This window comes from Chiloscyllium punctatum, chromosome 17 (assembly GCF_047496795.1).
Source record: "Chiloscyllium punctatum isolate Juve2018m chromosome 17, sChiPun1.3, whole genome shotgun sequence".
In the NCBI taxonomy this organism is placed as follows: domain Eukaryota; kingdom Metazoa; phylum Chordata; class Chondrichthyes; order Orectolobiformes; family Hemiscylliidae; genus Chiloscyllium; species Chiloscyllium punctatum.
Genome location: NC_092755.1, coordinates 60,743,765 through 60,761,804, shown reverse-complemented (window position 1 = coordinate 60,761,804; position 18,040 = coordinate 60,743,765).

Below are 18,040 nucleotides of genomic sequence, written 5' to 3'. Positions count from 1 at the left end.
ATTTAGATTTAATGCTCTTGGTGCAGTGGTCCACAGGCTGAAGAACATCTTGGGAACTGTAATATATTGACCCATGCTTCTGATGCCAGTTGTGACTCAGTGGGTAGACCTCTTGCCTTTGGAAAGAAGGCTTTGGATTGAAGCACTACAGCAGAGATTTGGCGCAAGTTCAGGCTGACTTTGAAATACTGCAAGAGTGCTAAACAATCAGAGGTGCCATCTTTTAGATGAGACTTCAAATCAAGGTGCCATGTCTCTGTCAATCCTTTCAGTTGGACATAAAATTTTCCATGACATTATTTTGAAGAGAAGCAAAGCAGTTTTTCACAGTGTCCTGGCCAATAGTTATCATGCAGTCAGTATCACAAAAGCTGCAATTGCCCATTTGGCAGTCATTAATTAGCTTTAAAGACCATGAACAAAATACATTTGCAGGGAAAAAAATGTTGAGATTTTCCATGACAGGTCATTAACGTTCTGTTTATCCTTCTCCAGATGCTGCTTAACCTGTTGACCATCTGCAGTATTTTGTTAAAATCTTCATGTTATTTTCATTTTATAGGTGGCTACAAGAATCTACACAATGAAGAAGACTGTCATATAAACAGCCTGGACACAGTGCTTGGAAGGTATATTCTTCCAGGGGATTTGGGTGTCACTTGGAAAGGCTGGTGTCACAAAGCCGGTCCTTTTTTAAAAAAAGCTGTTCCTTTTCTCAAGGATACTGCAGACCTGGCAGCACCTATGGAGAGGGAAACAATTAATGTTTCGAGTCGAATATGAATGGTCTTCAGAACTGGTAAATAGGAATTCTTGACCTCACTGTTGCACTGATAAGCAAATAAATGAGCAAGCCAATGGCCTAATGGTATTATTGCTGGACTGTTACTTTAGGAACCCAAGCAATGTTCTGGGACTCCAGTTCAAATCCCACCATAACAGATGATGGAATTTGAATTCTATTTTTAAAAATCTGGAATTAAGAGTCTAATGATAACCATGAATCCATTGTTGATTGTTGGGAAAAAATCCCATCTGGTTCACTAATGACCTTTAGGGAAGGATTCTGCCATCTTTACCTGGTCTGGCCTACATGTGACTCCAGACCCACAGCAATATAGAACATAGAACATAGAACATAGAACATAGAACATAGAACAATACAGCACAGAACAGGCCCTTCGGCCCACGATGTTGTGCCGAACTTCTATCCTAGATTAAGCACCCATCCATGTACCTATCCAAATGCCGCTTAAAGGTCGCCAATGAATCTGACTCTACCACTCCCTCGGGCAGCGCATTCCATGCCCCCACCACTCTCTGGGTAAAGAACCCACCCCTGACATCTCCCCTATACCTTCCACCCTTCACCTTAAATTTATGTCCCCTTGTAACACTCTGTTGTACCCGGGGAAAAAGTTTCTGACTGTCTACTCTATCTATTCCGCTGATCATCTTATAAACCTCTATCAAGTCACCCCTCATCCTTCGCCGTTCCAACGAGAAAAGCCGAGAACTCTCAACCTATCCTCGTACGACCTACTCTCCATTCCAGGCAACATCCTGGTAAATCTTCTCTGCACCCTCTCCAAAGCTTCCACATCTTTCCTAAAGTGAGGCGACCAGAACTGCACACAGTACTCCAAATGTGGCCTAACCAAAGTCCTGTACAGCTGCAACATCACCTCACGACTCTTGAATTCAATCCCTCTGCTAATGAACGATAATACTCCATAGGCCTTCTTACAAACTCTATCCACCTGAGTGGCAACCTTCAAAGATCTATGTACATAGACCCCAAGATCCCTCTGTTCCTCCACCTGACCAAGAACCCTACCATCAACCCTGTATTCCGCATTCTTATTTGTTCTTCCAAATATAGTTGACTCTTAACTGCCCTCTGGGATGTGAGTGATGGGCAATAAAAACTGGTCTGGCCAGCAACACCCATATCCTATGAATGAATAAATAAAACAGAGTGAGGATAAGGCTGTCTCTCAGAAAACAGGTTTGCATCTCTGACCACCATCTCTGTCTTTCCCCTAACCACAAGCCTTCTCTTTAGTTATTTCCGGTTCTCAAAACCTTTTTTTTGATAAGTACGACCTGCATCCCTAACAGTTAGTTGTTGAAGGCATGTTGTGATACAGCAGCCATACCTCCTCTCTTTAGAAAGATGTTCTTGGGGAATATTTAGGAACAAAAATCAATCATGAGACAATGGGATAGAACGCAACAACTTAATCTGACCATTTGTGCACTGAGACATATAAACATAAGTGCATTAATTGCTTTGACAGGCCTACTAAATGCTTTTGTCTCATTTGGAATTTGTTGACAGCCACACAATGACTTTAGTCTATGGCCCAATTTATCCAAAAACATTGTGATGCAATTGATTTTCTCCTCGTAATATTTATCTTTGCGTTTCCCCTCCTTCACAATCAGAATGTCCTTCAACATTCCTTGATATTATTCACATTCAACAGCTTTCTTTTGAACTTAAGTACAATTCAGAAATTATTTACTCTTATTTTACCTCACATGCACTGCAATGCAATATTTCAGCAATCAGCTGGTGTCAGTTACATTGAAGAGCTATTATAGCTATCATTTGAAACCTCAACTGTTTATCAATTGGCATCTATGTTATTCATAGACATTAAGAGTCTAATGATAACCATGAATCCATTGTTGATTGTTGGGAAATATTACAGCACTCGAGCATTTGTGGTCAGCATCATTTGATAACCCACAACAGCCCAGAATTTAACTTAAGGGAAACTAATACAAAATTTGACTAAGTTCCATACATTCGTTGACATCAGTAATATTGCACCTTGAATTTTCTTAGTCCTAACAGATCCAGCTGTAGACTGTTTAACAGGCAATATACAAATCACAGATTAGGGCTGTGAACACACATGTGAAGTCAACCATTTTGCTAGGAGTAACAGTAAAGAAGATTATTACTTGAATAGCAATATGTTGTAGCATGCTGCTGTGCAGAGGGACCTGGGTGTCCTTGCGTATGAATCGCACAAGGTTGGTTTGCAGGTGCAACAGGTATGAAGAAGGCAAAAGGAATTTTGTCCTTCATTGCGAAAGGGATTGAGGTTAAAAGCAGGGAGGCTACGTTGCAGCTGTATGGGATGCTGGTGAGGCCACACCTGGAGTATTGTGTGCAGTTTTGGTCTCCTTACTAGAGAAAGGATATACTGGCACTGGCGGAGGTGCAGAGGAGGTTCACTAGGTTGATTCCTGAGTTGACGGGGTTTGCTTATGAGGGGAGACTAAGTAGATTTGGATTATATTAATTGGAATCAGAAGATTGACAGGAGGGATCTTATAGAATCATATAAAATTATGAAGGGAATAGATAAGATAGAAGTAGAGAGGATGTTTCTACAGGCAAGTGAAACTAGGACAAAAGGGCATAGCCTCAAAATTAGGTGGAATAGATCTAGAATTGAACTGAGAAGGAACTTCTTCACCCAGAGGATTGTGAATCTCTAGAATTCCCTGCCCAATGTGTTGGTTGAGGTTTCCTCAATAAATACTTTTAAAGCTAAGATAGTTTTTTTTGAACAGTAAACAAATTAATGGTTATGGTGAGAGGGGGCAAGTAAGTGGAGCTGAGGCCATGAAAAGATCAGCCATGATCTTGTTAAATGGTGGAGCGGGCTCGAAGGACCAGATGGCCTACTCCTGCTCCTAGTTCGTGGTTTGTATGCTGTTTTCATTGTTTCAGTTCCTGCATGTGGGTGGCTGCACACAAAAGCACCTATGAAACCTCATCATATTAATAGCTCTGCTATCTTACTGCCCGCCACTGCCAAAAATGTAAACATATCCAGTCAAACATATTGTTAACTCCAGGCAGAAAAAAACATTGCAGTCCAGTCTTTACACATGTTCTCGTAATGAGAAAGCATTAAGACATTTGTTTATTATCTTATTTCAATTACTTTTCAGCATAAAGTTTCAACAATTACACAAGTGAAAACTTTAATGGAGATCTGCAAGTGTTGTATAGAGAGTCATAGAGGTTCACAGCACAGAAAGGGGTCTTTGGCCCATCAAGCCCAGCCAGTTAAAAATGATTTTAGATTACTTACAGCATGGAAACAGGCCCTTCAGCCTAATTTTTCTAATCCCACTTTTTAGCACTTGGCCCATAGGTTTGTATCAACTAGGAGAAAGTGAGGACTGCAGATGCTGGAGATCAGAGCTGAAAAATGTGTTGCTGGAAAAGCACAGTAGGTCAGGCAGCATCCAAGGAGCAGGAGAATTGACGCTTCGGCAAGAGTCTTTCATCAGGAGTGAGGCTTGTGGATTGAGTCAGAGGTGGGGGGGGGGGTAGGGTGGAGGGCTGGAGAGATAAATGGGAGGGGGGTGAGTCTGGGGGGGGGAAGGTAGCTGAGAGTGCATTAGGTAGATAGAGGTGGGGTAATGGCGATAGTTCGGAGGGTGGAGTGGAGAAGTGGGAAGGAAGATGGACAGGTAGGACAGGTCATGAGGACAGTGCTAAGCTGGTAGGTTGGAACTGGGATAAGGTTGGAGGAGGGGAAGTGAGGAAACTGGTGAAGTTCACATTGATGCTGTGTGGTTGGAGGGTCCCAAGGCAGAAGATGAGGCGTTCTTCCTCCAGGCATCGGGTGGTTCGGGTGTGGCGATGGAAGAGGTCCAGGACCTGCACATCCTTGGCAGAGTAGGAGGGGGAGTTGACGTATTTGGCCACAGGGCGGTGGGGTGGTGTGGGTGGCCCAGAGAAGTTCTCTGAAGCTCTCTGCAAGTGGACATCCTGTCTCCCCAATGTAGAGGAGACGGCATTGGGAGCAATGGATACAATAAACGACATGTGTGGAAGTGCAGGTAAAACTTTGATGATGTGGAAGGCTCCATTGGGGCCTTGGATGGAGGTGAGGGGGAAGGTGTGGGCGCAGATTTTGCAATTCTTGCAGTGGCAGGGGAAGGTGCCAGGATGGGAGGGTGGGTTGGTGGGGGGCATGGACCTGACAAGAGATTCACGGAGGAAATAGTCTTTACGGAGAGCGGACTAAGGTGGGGAGGGCAATATATCTCTGTGGGTGGGGTCCGTTTGTAAGTTGAGGAAATGGTGGAGGATGATGCAATGTATAACAGAGGTTGGTGGGGTGGAAGGTGAGAACCAAGGGGGTTCTGTCCTTGTTGCAGTTGGAGGGGTGGGGTTCGAAGGCGGAAGTGCAGGAAGTGGATGAGATGTGCTGAAGTGCATCATCGACCACATGAGAGGAGAAATTGTGGTCTTTGAAGAAGGAGGCCATCTGGTGTGTTCTGTTGTGGAACTGGTTCTCCTGGGAGCAGATGGGCGGAGGCGGAGGAATTGGGAAATAAGGGATAGCATTTTTACAGGAGGCAGAGTGGGAGAAGGTATAGTCCAGGTAGCTATGGGAGTTGGTAGGTTTGTAGAAGAGGTCCATGTTGAGTTGGACATTGTTGATGGAGATGAAGAGGTCCAGGAAGGGGAGGGAGGTATCTGAGATGATCCAGGTGAACCTAAGGTGTTCATTAAGTGATGAACTGTTCAATCTCCTTGTGGGAGCACGAGGTGGCACCGATACAGTCATCAATGTAGCGGAGGAAAAGGTGGGGAGTGGTGCCGGTGTAACTCTGGAAGGTGGATTGTTCTAGGTAGCCAACAAAGGGACAGGCATAGCTGGGGCCCATGCAGGTATCCATGGCTACCCCTTTCATCTGGAGGAAGTGGGAGGATTCAAAAGAGAAATTATTGAGGGTGAGGACTGGTTCAGCCAAACAAATGAGAGTGTCAATGGAGGGGTACTTCTGGGGACACTGGGACAGGAAGAAATGGAGGGATTGGAGGCCCTGGTCATGGGTGGATAGAGGTATATAGGGACTGGATGTCCATGGTGAAGATGACACATTGGGGGCCAGGGAAATGAAAGTCTTGAAGGAGGTGGAGGGTGTGGGTGGTGTCCCGAATGTATGTGGGAGGCTCCTGGACTGGGGGGATAGGACAGTATCAAGTGGAGATGAGTTCGGTGTTGTTTGTATGCCTTGGCATCACATCTAAACATCTAAATATTTCTTAAATATTATGAAAGTTTTTGCCTCATCCATCTTATATGTAGTGGGTTCCAGATTCCCACTATCCCCTGGGTGAAATATGTTTTCCTTATCTCCCCTTTAATCTTCCTGCCCCAACCTTATACCTATGTCACTAGGTCACTGATTTCTGGACCAAGGGAAAACTTGTTCATGTTGCAGTATCTAAGCTCCCCAACATCTCAATCTCTACTCCATCTCTGTTCTAAGGAAAAGAGACCCAATCTACCCAATCTCTCAAAAACTTATCCAACCCAGGCCAACAACCTGATAAATCTCCACAGCGCTTTCTCCAGTGCAATCACATCCCTCCCATCATGTGGATTCCAGAACTGCAAATACATATTGGTTCTTCAGTGTAAATGTGTGAACTAATATATTTTCAAAATTGTGCATCGCAGAACCGATAAAAAGATTACATTGTGATTGCAGCCACAGACTTTGTTCATTTATTTATCTCAAGTGCCAATACATGGTTAACAAGCTAGGGGTGACTCTGGCATCTGACCAGTGAGAGGGTAGGATGTGTAATGTGTGGATTTTGGGACAGACAATTAAGAGTGAAGCTACAGATATTTCAGAGAGGAAGGAGTGGAGTACAATCTCTGTAGAATTGAGCTCCTCAGCCTCATCCTCCCTTCCCTGGATCGAGATCCTCCTGATTCCCCAATACAATTATGATTCCCTGATCTCCCCCTCACAGGTTGAATGCCCTGCATTTCCAATCCAGGTACTGAACCTTCAGAACATAGACTTATTTGGTCAATGCATCTTTCCCAATGGGTAGCATGGTGGCTCAGTGGTTAACATTGCTGCCTTATAGCACAGGGACCCGAATTCCATTCCAGCCATGGGTGACTGTCTGTATGGAGTTTGTACATTCTCCCCGTGTCTGCATGGGTTTCCTCCGGGTGCTCCAGTTTCCTCCCACAGTCCAAAGATGTGCAGGTCAACTGAATTGGCCATGCTAAATTGCCCCTTGTGTCTAAGGATGTGTAGGCTAGTTGCATTAGTCAGGGGAAATGTGGAGGAAGCGGTTAGGATGGGATACCTTTCGGAGGGTTGGTGTGGATTTGTTGGGCCAAATGGCCTGTTTCCACACAATAGGGATTCTACGATTCTTACATCACCATGACATCTTCCTGCTCTTCAATTCCTCCATTACCTCACCTTCCACTTCCTCTGTTGATTCAATCTCCATTTATTCCTGTGCACTTCTTCAGTACTAGCTCTCTGACAGTGCAGCACTCCCTCATTACTGACCCTGCAACCATGCAGCACTCCCTTAGCACAGACCCTTTGACAGTGCAGCATTCCCTCAGTACTGACCCTCCAACTATGCAACATTCCCTCAGCACAGATCGTCTGACAGTGCAGCACTCTTTCAGTACTGACCCTTACACAATATGGTACTCCCTCTTCGGTTAACTGCCTAGCTTTGTTTAAATTTTAAGCAATGCTCAACAATGTAAACAAAGTGTCTTACTGCTTGATATCACATTCTCAATGTCATACTACTCTAAGAAACTGATGTTGTCAACTGAGAGCAAGCTCAGTTGATGGCAATGCTTACACTTATGACTGGAACTGCAAGAAGCACTGACTTGATTCATGCTCCATCCAACGGTATGGGTTACATCTCCTAATGTTGCCATGGTCACACAGGATTTGGCCTACCATGTGGGCGAATATCAGCACCATCATGGACAATATTGATTACGCTGACAAGGCTGATTCTGTGCTCTAAGTTTTATTTGACTTTGTGAAAAGAGGAAATTGAGACAGTGATACTGATTACAAAATTCCTGTTCTGTTCTTGGTAACACTTTTAACTGACTAGCTATGAATAGTGTTGACGTTAAACCATGCTGGGTTAAACAATCTCCTCTCTTTCATCACAGGATATTCCTGCTAAACTTAGTGACCGCGTATCATTCTGTTTATGAGGCCACTCAAATTTCTCCACACTTCAAAGAAAGCTAATATTTGATGTTACTGAGGTGACCTCGATCTCAGTCATAGTGATTCAGCTCGCACTTACACATTGTGGATCTTATCTCCCTCTAAGTATGCCATGACTGATAACCCCCTGCTGTCACTCCAGCCATGACCTTGATCATTTTGTTTTTAGGTAAATGTTTGTATACACAGATATACAAATTAGAGTCTCAGGAAGAACCATTCATATTCTCCTGTCTTGTATCTTTCATTAAGCTCAACACTGGCTTCCTGCCTGGCTCTACATTTTGAGGCAGTTTCTTAAATAACACACAACAGTCCTACAATACTTCACAATATTAACATTAAAAAAAAACTGCAAATCCTGGAAATTAGAAAGAGGGGGTCACTGGATTAGAAATGTCAATTCCACTTTCTCTCCACAGATGCTGTCAAACCTGTTGAGTTTCTCCAGCAATTTCTGGTTTTGTTGTCAATGAATTATCATCCCCAGTTCGGTATATATCTTTTGCAGTATCATTGAACTCTTATGGAGTCGAAATAAGTTGAATAGTAGGGGAATGGGTCTGGGTGGGCTGCTCTTTGGAGGGTCGGTGTGGACTTGTTGGGCTGAAGGGCCTGCTTCCACACTGTAAGTAATCTAATCTAAACAAGCAGAAAGGGAAAAACTTGAGGGACTGTTCTTGTCAAAAATACACTTGTGTGAAAGTTCCAGGTTTTGAGTTGGGTATTGTAATCTGCATCACTTGCTGGGGATGTAAAGTAGAATGCTTTGCCATTTCTGACTCAATTTTCTGTATGTTAATTTGAGTGGATATAAAATCACAGACTAGGAATATATATGATGATGATTTATAGTCTCAGTGTGTCCTTGGCATGGATCAGCAGAACCTTTATCCTGGAATGCTTTGAAATTCTTTATAAAATATTCTTTCCTGACTCCTACACATAAGATAAATTCTAGCTCTGAATTAGTCTATAACTTTTAATTTGCCAAGACTGATCGAATAATATTTCAGTACAGAACATTCCTGTCAGTATTGATTTGGTTTATAGCTACTTTGTACACAGTGAGGTAGATTTTTCTGATCACCTCTGAAATTATAGTACGGGGCATCCCCCAGAATTAACATTTGCAGCAGTTGAAAATTGTAAGTAGTGCTCTGGGCTTTCAAGATGAATAAGGAACAAACAGACAATATAATAAGTAATGAATAAATAATCAGCATTGAGAATTAACTGCCGGCTAGAAAACAGAACAAATTTAACTGAAGTGTTTCCTGAACTCAAAAATTACCCAGTTATCTGCAGCACCAAAGAAAGGTAATGAGGTTATCTCTCAGCTGTCACTACAGGTTAGATTAGGCTACAAATATCATTCATTCATTGCCCTTAAGCACAGAGAAAATTGACTCCAACTTTTCCAACTTGAACTTCAGATTGGGCAAGTAACACACATGTGACAGGCAATGATCATATCCGGCAAAGAAGAATCTAACCACTTCTCCTTAATGTTCAATGATAGTACCGTTATTGTAGTCCCCACCAGCAATACAATAGGGGCACCATTGTCCAAACTGAACTGAAGTAACCACATAAATATGGTGGCTACAAATGTAGATCAGTGGTTGGGAATTCTAAAGTTGATAATTCATTCCCTGACTCCAGAATGCACATCCACCATCTACAAGGCTCAAATCAGGAATACAATGGAACTCTGCAATGATACAACAGGGACTCCCAAGGGTCCTTGGACAGTATTTTCCAAACCTAATAACTCTATTGCCTAGAAGAACAAGGGCACAGACAAAGGACAAAGCCAGTTGGAAGTTTTGGTCTAATTCACAGACCATTCTGATTTGTAATTATATTGCTGTACCTCCATGGTCACTGGGTTAAAATCCTGGACTTCCCTTCTGAACAGCACTGTGGGTGTCTCTACAATCCAAGCACTTCAGCAGTTTAAATGCACAGTCACCTGTCAAAGGAATTCAGTGTGGGTGATATATACTGCTTTGGCATTATTCATGTTCCACAAATGAATGTTAAACAGTCTGGATTGACAGTTCAAATCTCACTCTACAAAACCTGAAAATATACGGACAGTTGTACATTTTTTTTTCAATGCAATACTTCATCTCAAGCAATGCATTCAGTCTGCAACCTCGATCACTCATCTTATTTTGCGGGATTCTGCTGTGCATGAACTAGTTGCTACACTTGCCTACATAACAAATCAATACATTTCCAACTTACCTTATTTCAAAGCCATCTGATATGTATCTGAAGCATAATCAGACACCATATTAATGTTGGATTCTCAACTTTAAGTGCCTTATGTATGACCAAATCGTGAGGACCAGTGGTACAGGCAGTTTTGCTATAATGCGTCTTTCATTAACGCTAATAGGTGAATAGGGAACACTTTCTAAAGCGCAAACTTTTAAAGTGTGCGTTGGCTATAATGCATATAGATCACCAACACTTTAAGTGTTGCTTGAAGGGCTTATGCCCCAAATCTCAATTCTCCTGCTCCTGCTCCTTGGATGCTTCCTGACCTACTGTGCTTTTCCAGCACTACACTCTCGACTCTGATTCTCCAGTATCTGCAGTCCTCCCTTTCCCCCAGTTGATTTTAACCTTACTGAGAAGCCTTTTCCAAGGATGCCTACCTTGAAAAGTTTCTCCTCCTCTCCTTCCTCATGAGGGGCTTATGCCCGAAACGTCTAATCTCCTGCTCCTGCTCCTGCTCATCAGATGCTGCCTGACCTACTGTGCTTTTCCAGCACCACACTCTCGACTCTGATTCTCCAGCATCCGCAGTCCTCCCTTTCTCCCTGTCGATTGTATTGCGCGATTTTTGTGTAGATCAGGGTCAAAGAGGAACACAACTATCACATTCTGGAAGAGCTGCCTGTACAAGTAAATAAATCCTTCATCAGGAATAAAAAAGAAGCTTGCATTCATTATATTTTCAAAGCATCTTGACAATGTGTAAAATGTTTCAGATTACTTTACGTAGCGTGGTATTGAATGAAATGTTGCGATTTCTGTAGTTGTATGGTTGAGCAGTTGCAACAAATGTTGCCTGTGTAACCATAGCCTCGTTGTAAATTTTTGTCTTCAAGGTCCAGTTAGGGAACATGGTGAGAGGCCACATGACGTTCAGCTCCAAATCCTGAAAACATACCTCCTCTGGCCATGACCTTCTGAGGATATGGCTTCCTGCTCACTGCACACTCACCAGTGTCAAGTTAGGAAAGTACAGGCGAAAGTGAGGACTGCAGATGCTGGAGATCAGAGTCTAGAGTAGTGTTGGAAAAGCACAGCAGGTCAGGCAGAATCGGAAGAGCAGGAAAATTGACATTTCACGCTAAAGCCCTTCATCAGGATTCCTGCTCCACGTCGATTTTCCTGCTCCACGGATGCTGCCTGATCTGCTGTGTTTTTCCAGCGCCACTCTAATCTAAGAAAGTACAGAACAACCTCGGTTATCTGAACATTGATTAACCAAATTTTGGATTATCCAAACAAGGTCTCAAGGTCCCAATGCTTGGGTACACTGTGTCATCCGAACATTTGATTAACTGAACAATCGATTATCCGAACAAAATACTCCCCGATCCTGTAGTTCGGATAATCAAGGTTGCCCTGTATTGATGTTACATCCAAAATCTTCAAACATTGCTTGGTTCCCAACAATTACAGCTGGGATTTATCACACTCTAAGCTGGTACACCTCACATCAAACAGAAGTTGATATTTAATGGCACAACAAGATATTAAAGCATGTAACCAAAACTTTGATCAAAGAAAAAGACAAAGACAAAGCATCTTAAAGCAAGGAAAAGAAGTAAAGAAGCAAAGTGTTTTGGGAAATAATTCCAGAGATTAGGGTTGGGGCAGCTAAAGGTAATGCCTTGAAAAGGTAGGGGAATTCAACACAGCAATGCATAAAAGATATGGAATACCAAAAAGTCAGAGGGTTGTAGGGATGCTGGAGGTTACAGAAAATGAGGGATGGGAAAGGACATGAAGGAGTTTGAAAATAAGGATGTGAATCAGGCAACAATGGACAATGCACAAAGAAGGAGTGATACAACCTGAATGATTGAGTCCCCTGAATGTTAGAATTGACAAACTTGCTGGTGTCTGTCAGTTAACCCATGAACTATTAATCAGAGGCAACATGAGAGCACACATTCTCCGTTGAGTACCTCAGCCTCCTTGGAAACATCATGAATGATGACAAGGGGCTATCTACAATACATCCCAATTATAACAGCTCTGTAAACTTACCTTCGTGAGGTGACCATGAGAAGTTCCAGGACACCTGGATTGCTTTACTCAGCAATTCCAAGGCAAGAAACAGCAATGTATATCTGATGGATGTGGCTAGCTGTACAGATAATTCTCTTTTATTGATAGAATATAGAGCCTTTCAGTAGTAGATACTTCCCCTATACAGTTTTTCTATACTCCCTTTGTTGCAAGTATCCTCAAAATGGGCATGCTTAAAAGAGAAATTCTTCCAACAGAAATTGAACAGTTACAAAAAAAGAATCTTCCCAGTTTCAACCTACCTCTTTACAAGTTGCTGAGTCCTGTCAGAAAGCAGTCTTACAATTTTTCAGCAGAAATGCAGCACCTCATCCAAGTCTTCATACTAATGCCAACCATGACATTGACAATTGGAAATGGTTCTCCCATGACACAAAGCGATGTACATTGTGGATATGAACTTCCCCTTCCCCTCTTATCAGCCTTGCAGTGCTGTTTCCAACATTCATTTTTGATTTATGATCTAAAGACATTTTGAAGTAGCTTATCTCTCACTTACCCTCATGCTTCTCCTTAATATTGTACCCAGTTCTGGTCTCCCTGCCATATAGGAAGGATATTATTAAGCTGGGGAGGGTTCAGAAGAGACTGACCAAGATGCTGCCGGGAATGGAGGGATTGAGTTATAAGGAGAGGCAGGACAGACTGGGATCTTTTTCACAAAAGCATCGTAGGTTGAGGGGTGACCTTTCATTGAGTCATAGAGATGTACAGCATAGAAACAGACCCTTTAGTCCAACTCGTCCATGCTGACCAGATATCCCAACCTAATCTAATCCCATTTGCCAGCACATATCCCTCTGAACCTTTCCTAAACATGTACCATCCAGATGCCTTTTAAATGTTGTAACTGTACTAGTCTCCACCACTTCCTGTGGAAGCTCATTCTATACACGCATCACTCTTTGTGTGAAAAAGTTGCCCCTTAGGTCCCTTTTAAATCTTTCCCCTCTCACCCTAAACCTATAGTTCTGGACTCCCCCAACCCAGGGAAAAGACTTTGTCTATTTACCCTATCCATGCCCCTCATGATTTTATAAACTTCTATAAGGTCACCCCTCAGCCTCCGACGCTCCAGGGAAAACACAGCCCCAGCCTATCCAGCCTTTCCCTATAGCTCAAATCCTCCAGGTCTGGCAACATCCTTGCAAATCTTTTCTGAACCCGTTCAAGTTTCACATCAGCCTTCCTATAGGAAGGCTACACACAATATTCCAAAAATGGCCTATCCAATGTCCTATATAACCACAACATGACCTCTTAGCTCTTCTACTCAAAACTCTAACCAGTAAAGGAAAACATACCAAATGCCTCCTCACTGATGTCTAGATTAGAGTGGTGCTGGAAAAGCACAGCAGGTCAAGCAGCATCCGAGGAGCAGGAAAATCGACGTTCCTCTAATCTAGACTCTGGTTTCCAGCATCTGCAGTCCTTGTTTTTACCTAGTTTTTGCCTTCTTCACTATCCTATCTAACTGAGATTTCACTTTCAAGGAGCTATGAATCTGCACTCCAAGTTCTCTTTGTTCAGCTACACTCCCTAGGACCTTACCATTAAGTGTATAAGTCCTGCTCTGATTGCTTTTCCAAAATGCAGCACTTCGCATTTATCTGAATTAAATTCCATCTGCCACTCCTCAGCCCATTGGCCTATCTGATCAAGATCCTGTTGTACTTTAAGGTAATCTTCTTCACTGTCTGGTACATCTCCAATTTTGGTGTCATCTGCAAACTTACTAACTAGACCGCCTCTGTTCACATCCAAATCATTTATATAAATGACAACAAGTAGAGGACACAGCACCGATCCTTGTGGCACTCCACTGGTCACAGGCCTCCAGTCTGAAAAGCAATCCCCTACCACCACCCTCTGTCTTCAACCTTCGATCAAATTCTATATCCAAATGGCTAGTTATACCTGTATTCCATGTGCTCTAATCTTGCTAACCAGTCTACCATGAGGAACCTTGTCGAACGCCTTACTGAAGTCCATACAAGTCACATCCACTGCTCAATCGTCTTTGTTACTTCTTCAAAAAAGTCAATCATGTTAGTGAGACATGATTTCCCATGAACAAAGCCATGTTGACTATCCCTAATTAGTCCTTGCCTATCCAAGTACATGTAAATCCTGTCCCTCAGGATTCCCTCCAACAACTTGTCCACCACTGATGTGAGGCTCACCTGTGTATAGTTCCCTGGCTTTTCCTTACCACTTTTCCGAAATAGTAGTACAATGTTAGCCAATCTCCAGTCTTCCAGCATCTCACCCGTGACAACTGATGATACAAATATCTCAGCAAGGAGCCCAGCAATCACTTCCCTAGCATCCCACAGATTTCTGAGGTATACCTGATCAGGGTCTGGGGATTTATCCACTTTTATGTGTTTCAACACAGAGGTTTATAAACAACACAGAGCAGTATAGATAAGGTGAATGGCAGCTGTCTTTTCCCTAGGGTGGGGGATTTCATGACAAGGGGGTGAACTTTTAAAGGTGAGAGGAGAAAGATTTTAAAAAAACATAAGAGGCAATTTCTTTGCACTGAGTGTTTCGTGTGTGGAATGAATTCCAGAGAAAGTGGTGGATACGGGTTCAGTTACGTTTAAAAGATATTAAGATAAGTACATGAATAAGAAATGTTTGGCGGGATATGGGCCAAGTACAGGCAGATGGGATTAGTTTAGTTTGGGATTATGGTTATCATTGACAGATTGGACCAAAGGCTCTATTTCCGTGTTGTATGACTATATGACTCCATGACTTTGCTGGAAATCCTTTGATTCATCCTCCAGCCATGACAGCACACCCACATTTTTCCATTGAATGGCCAACTGTCTTGAGGTCAATTAAAGGGGAGCCTTTGTCAAAACAACAATGAGTGAGAATTGGAAGATTCAACATCGGCTTCCCAACCCTGGAGGGAAAGTTCGGTCCAGGAATTAATTTAAGTGCTGCTGCTAAAAAAAGCAGAGTCTTCTCAAACAGACGTGTCAAGCCTTCCTTCAAAGAGATCCCAGTGTATTGCTTTACAGATTCATATATTTTACCACCTCCTCAGAGTATGTACTGTAACACTGGTTACAGCTGGCTCACAGCCACTGCAAAAGTTGTTTTGCTTCATTCAGATGAGTTTAGGAATGTTTTCAGAATTAACATTCGCTCTACTTTGATGTATTTGTACACCATCAGGAAACAAATTTCTATGAGCGATTCAGTTTGCAGTCGTGCTGCAACCACAGCTCTTTGGTTAGTTTATTCTGTGCTCAAATTAAACTTGCTTTATGCTTTAGAATCAAATCACAGCTTGTACAAAAATCACACTTATCCCCCTCTAGTGCAGTACAGATGGAGCGCTGCACTGTTGCAGGTGCTGTCTTGTGAGTGAAATATTAAACTAAGTCTCCAGTTGTCCTCTGAAGTGAAAATAAAAACCTGTGGCATTATTACTGATGAGCAGGGAATTGAGCCCACAGTCTTGGCGTTACACTGCATCACAAACTAGTTGTCGAGCCAACTGAGCCAGCCACTGTGTTCCATTTATAAGTCAAATCACAAAATTGCAGTTCTAACAACAAATGCCATTTAACCGGCTAACAGCGTTGACACTGGATAACAGCAAGGGGAAAGTGAGGACTGCAGATGCTGGAGATTAGAGTCAAGAGTGTGGTGCTGGAAAAGCGCAGCAGGTTAGGCAGCATCTGAGGAGCGGGAAACTTGATGTTTTAGGCAAAAGCCCTTCATCAGGAATTCCTGATTGTCATCAGCACCACCTGGGCAGCACGGTGGCACAGTGGTTAGCACTGCTGCCTCCCAGCGCCAGAGACCCGGGTTCAATTCCCGCCTCAGGTGACTGACTGTGTGGAGTTTGCATGTTCTCCCCGTGTCTGCGTGGGTTTCCTCCGGGTGCTCCGGTTTCCTCCCACATTCCAAAAATGTGCAGGTTAGGTGAATTGGCCATGCTAAATTGCCCATAGTGTTAGGTAAGGGGTAGATGTAGGGGTATGGGTGGGTTGCGCTTCAGCGGGTCGGTGTGGACTTGTTGGGCTGATCGGCCTGTTTCCACACTGTAATGTAATCTAATCTAACCTCAATGTTCCTCAATCAATCAACTTCATCATAGGAATGGTTCAGAGTGAAAGATCAAATTAAATCAAGATCTCATTGTCATTACCAGTTAAACATTTACATATTCAATGCCCAAAACATGCCCAAAAAAGAAATGATAAGCAGCACTTTATTAAATTAAAGGTGCTAAATAATTGAAAGCTACTATTTCATTATTATTTAACAGTACTAGGATGGCACAGTGGCTCAGTGGCCAACACTGCTGCCTCACAGTGCCAGGAACCTGCTGTGTGGAGTTTGCACACTCTCCCCATGCCTGTATGGGTTTCCTCCGGGTGCTCCGGTTTCCTCCCACAATCCAAAAGATGTGTAGGTCAGGTGAATTGGCCATGCTAAGTTGCCCAAAAATGTTAGGTGCATTAGTCAGGGGTAAATGTAGGGGAATGGGTCAGGGTGGGTTACTCTTCAGAGGTTCAGTGTGGACCTTTTGGGCCAAATGGCCTGTTTCCACACTGTAGGGAATCTAATCTAATTAGCTGAAGTAAGCAATACTATACAACAATGCAAGACAACGTAGCTCAGGAACAAGGCCTTCGGCCCACCAAGCCTGTGCCGATTCCTAATCCTTGTATAAACCCGCTACTTATTGCCCATACGTGGTTTCTATCCCTCTGTTTGCCTCCTGTTCATGTGTCTATCAAGATATGCCTTAAATGTTACTAACATGCCTACTTCCACCAGCTCCAATGGCAGTACAGTCCAGGCATCCATTCTGAGTCTTTGATTCTTTAGATTGCTCTGTCTTGGAAGGCAGGAGACTGTAGAGCCACATTATGGCTCGATCACAATCAAGACTTGAACACAATAACCCAGGCTGACACTTCACTGCAGTACTGGGAGAGTGCATCACTGTTGATTTTCGACTGAGAGAGTAGAACAAGGTTCTATTTGCTCTCATGTGGATGTAAAGACCCCATATCAGTATCATGAGCAAGGTAGTTCTCCCCAGTGTTCCAGCCAATATTTATCACTTAACTAGTACCACTAAAAACAGATTGTCTGGTCATTATCACATTGTTGTTTGTGGGAGATTGTTCAAAATGATTACCATATTTCTCACATTGTAGCTGAGATCACTTCAAAAATCATTTGTTGGCTCATTCTAAGGTCATGGAAGATACCACATAAATGCATTCCTTTCTTTGTTTTCAAATAGACCCACCCTAGAAGAGGAATGGGCATGACACAAATCTGACAGAGGACATACATATCTCTCCCAAAAAGACACTCAGTCATACATCTTGGCATGGGAACAGTGTGCAGGACTACTCAGGTGCTTTGGAGGGCTCTTTCAACATTAGGCTTCAGAGCTAATGTTAACAGTTGTCTGAGTTTCCATTACAATGTAAAGTTTGTGCTGAAGATAAATTCAGCACAGTGAGATGATTTAGCAGAATAATAACAGGTGAGACTATAAAAGCTGGTATTGCTCTTTTTAGAGCACAGAAAGGGAATTTTAAGAGAGGTGTTCAACATTATAAGGCCTCTCCCGAAGGGTAAATAA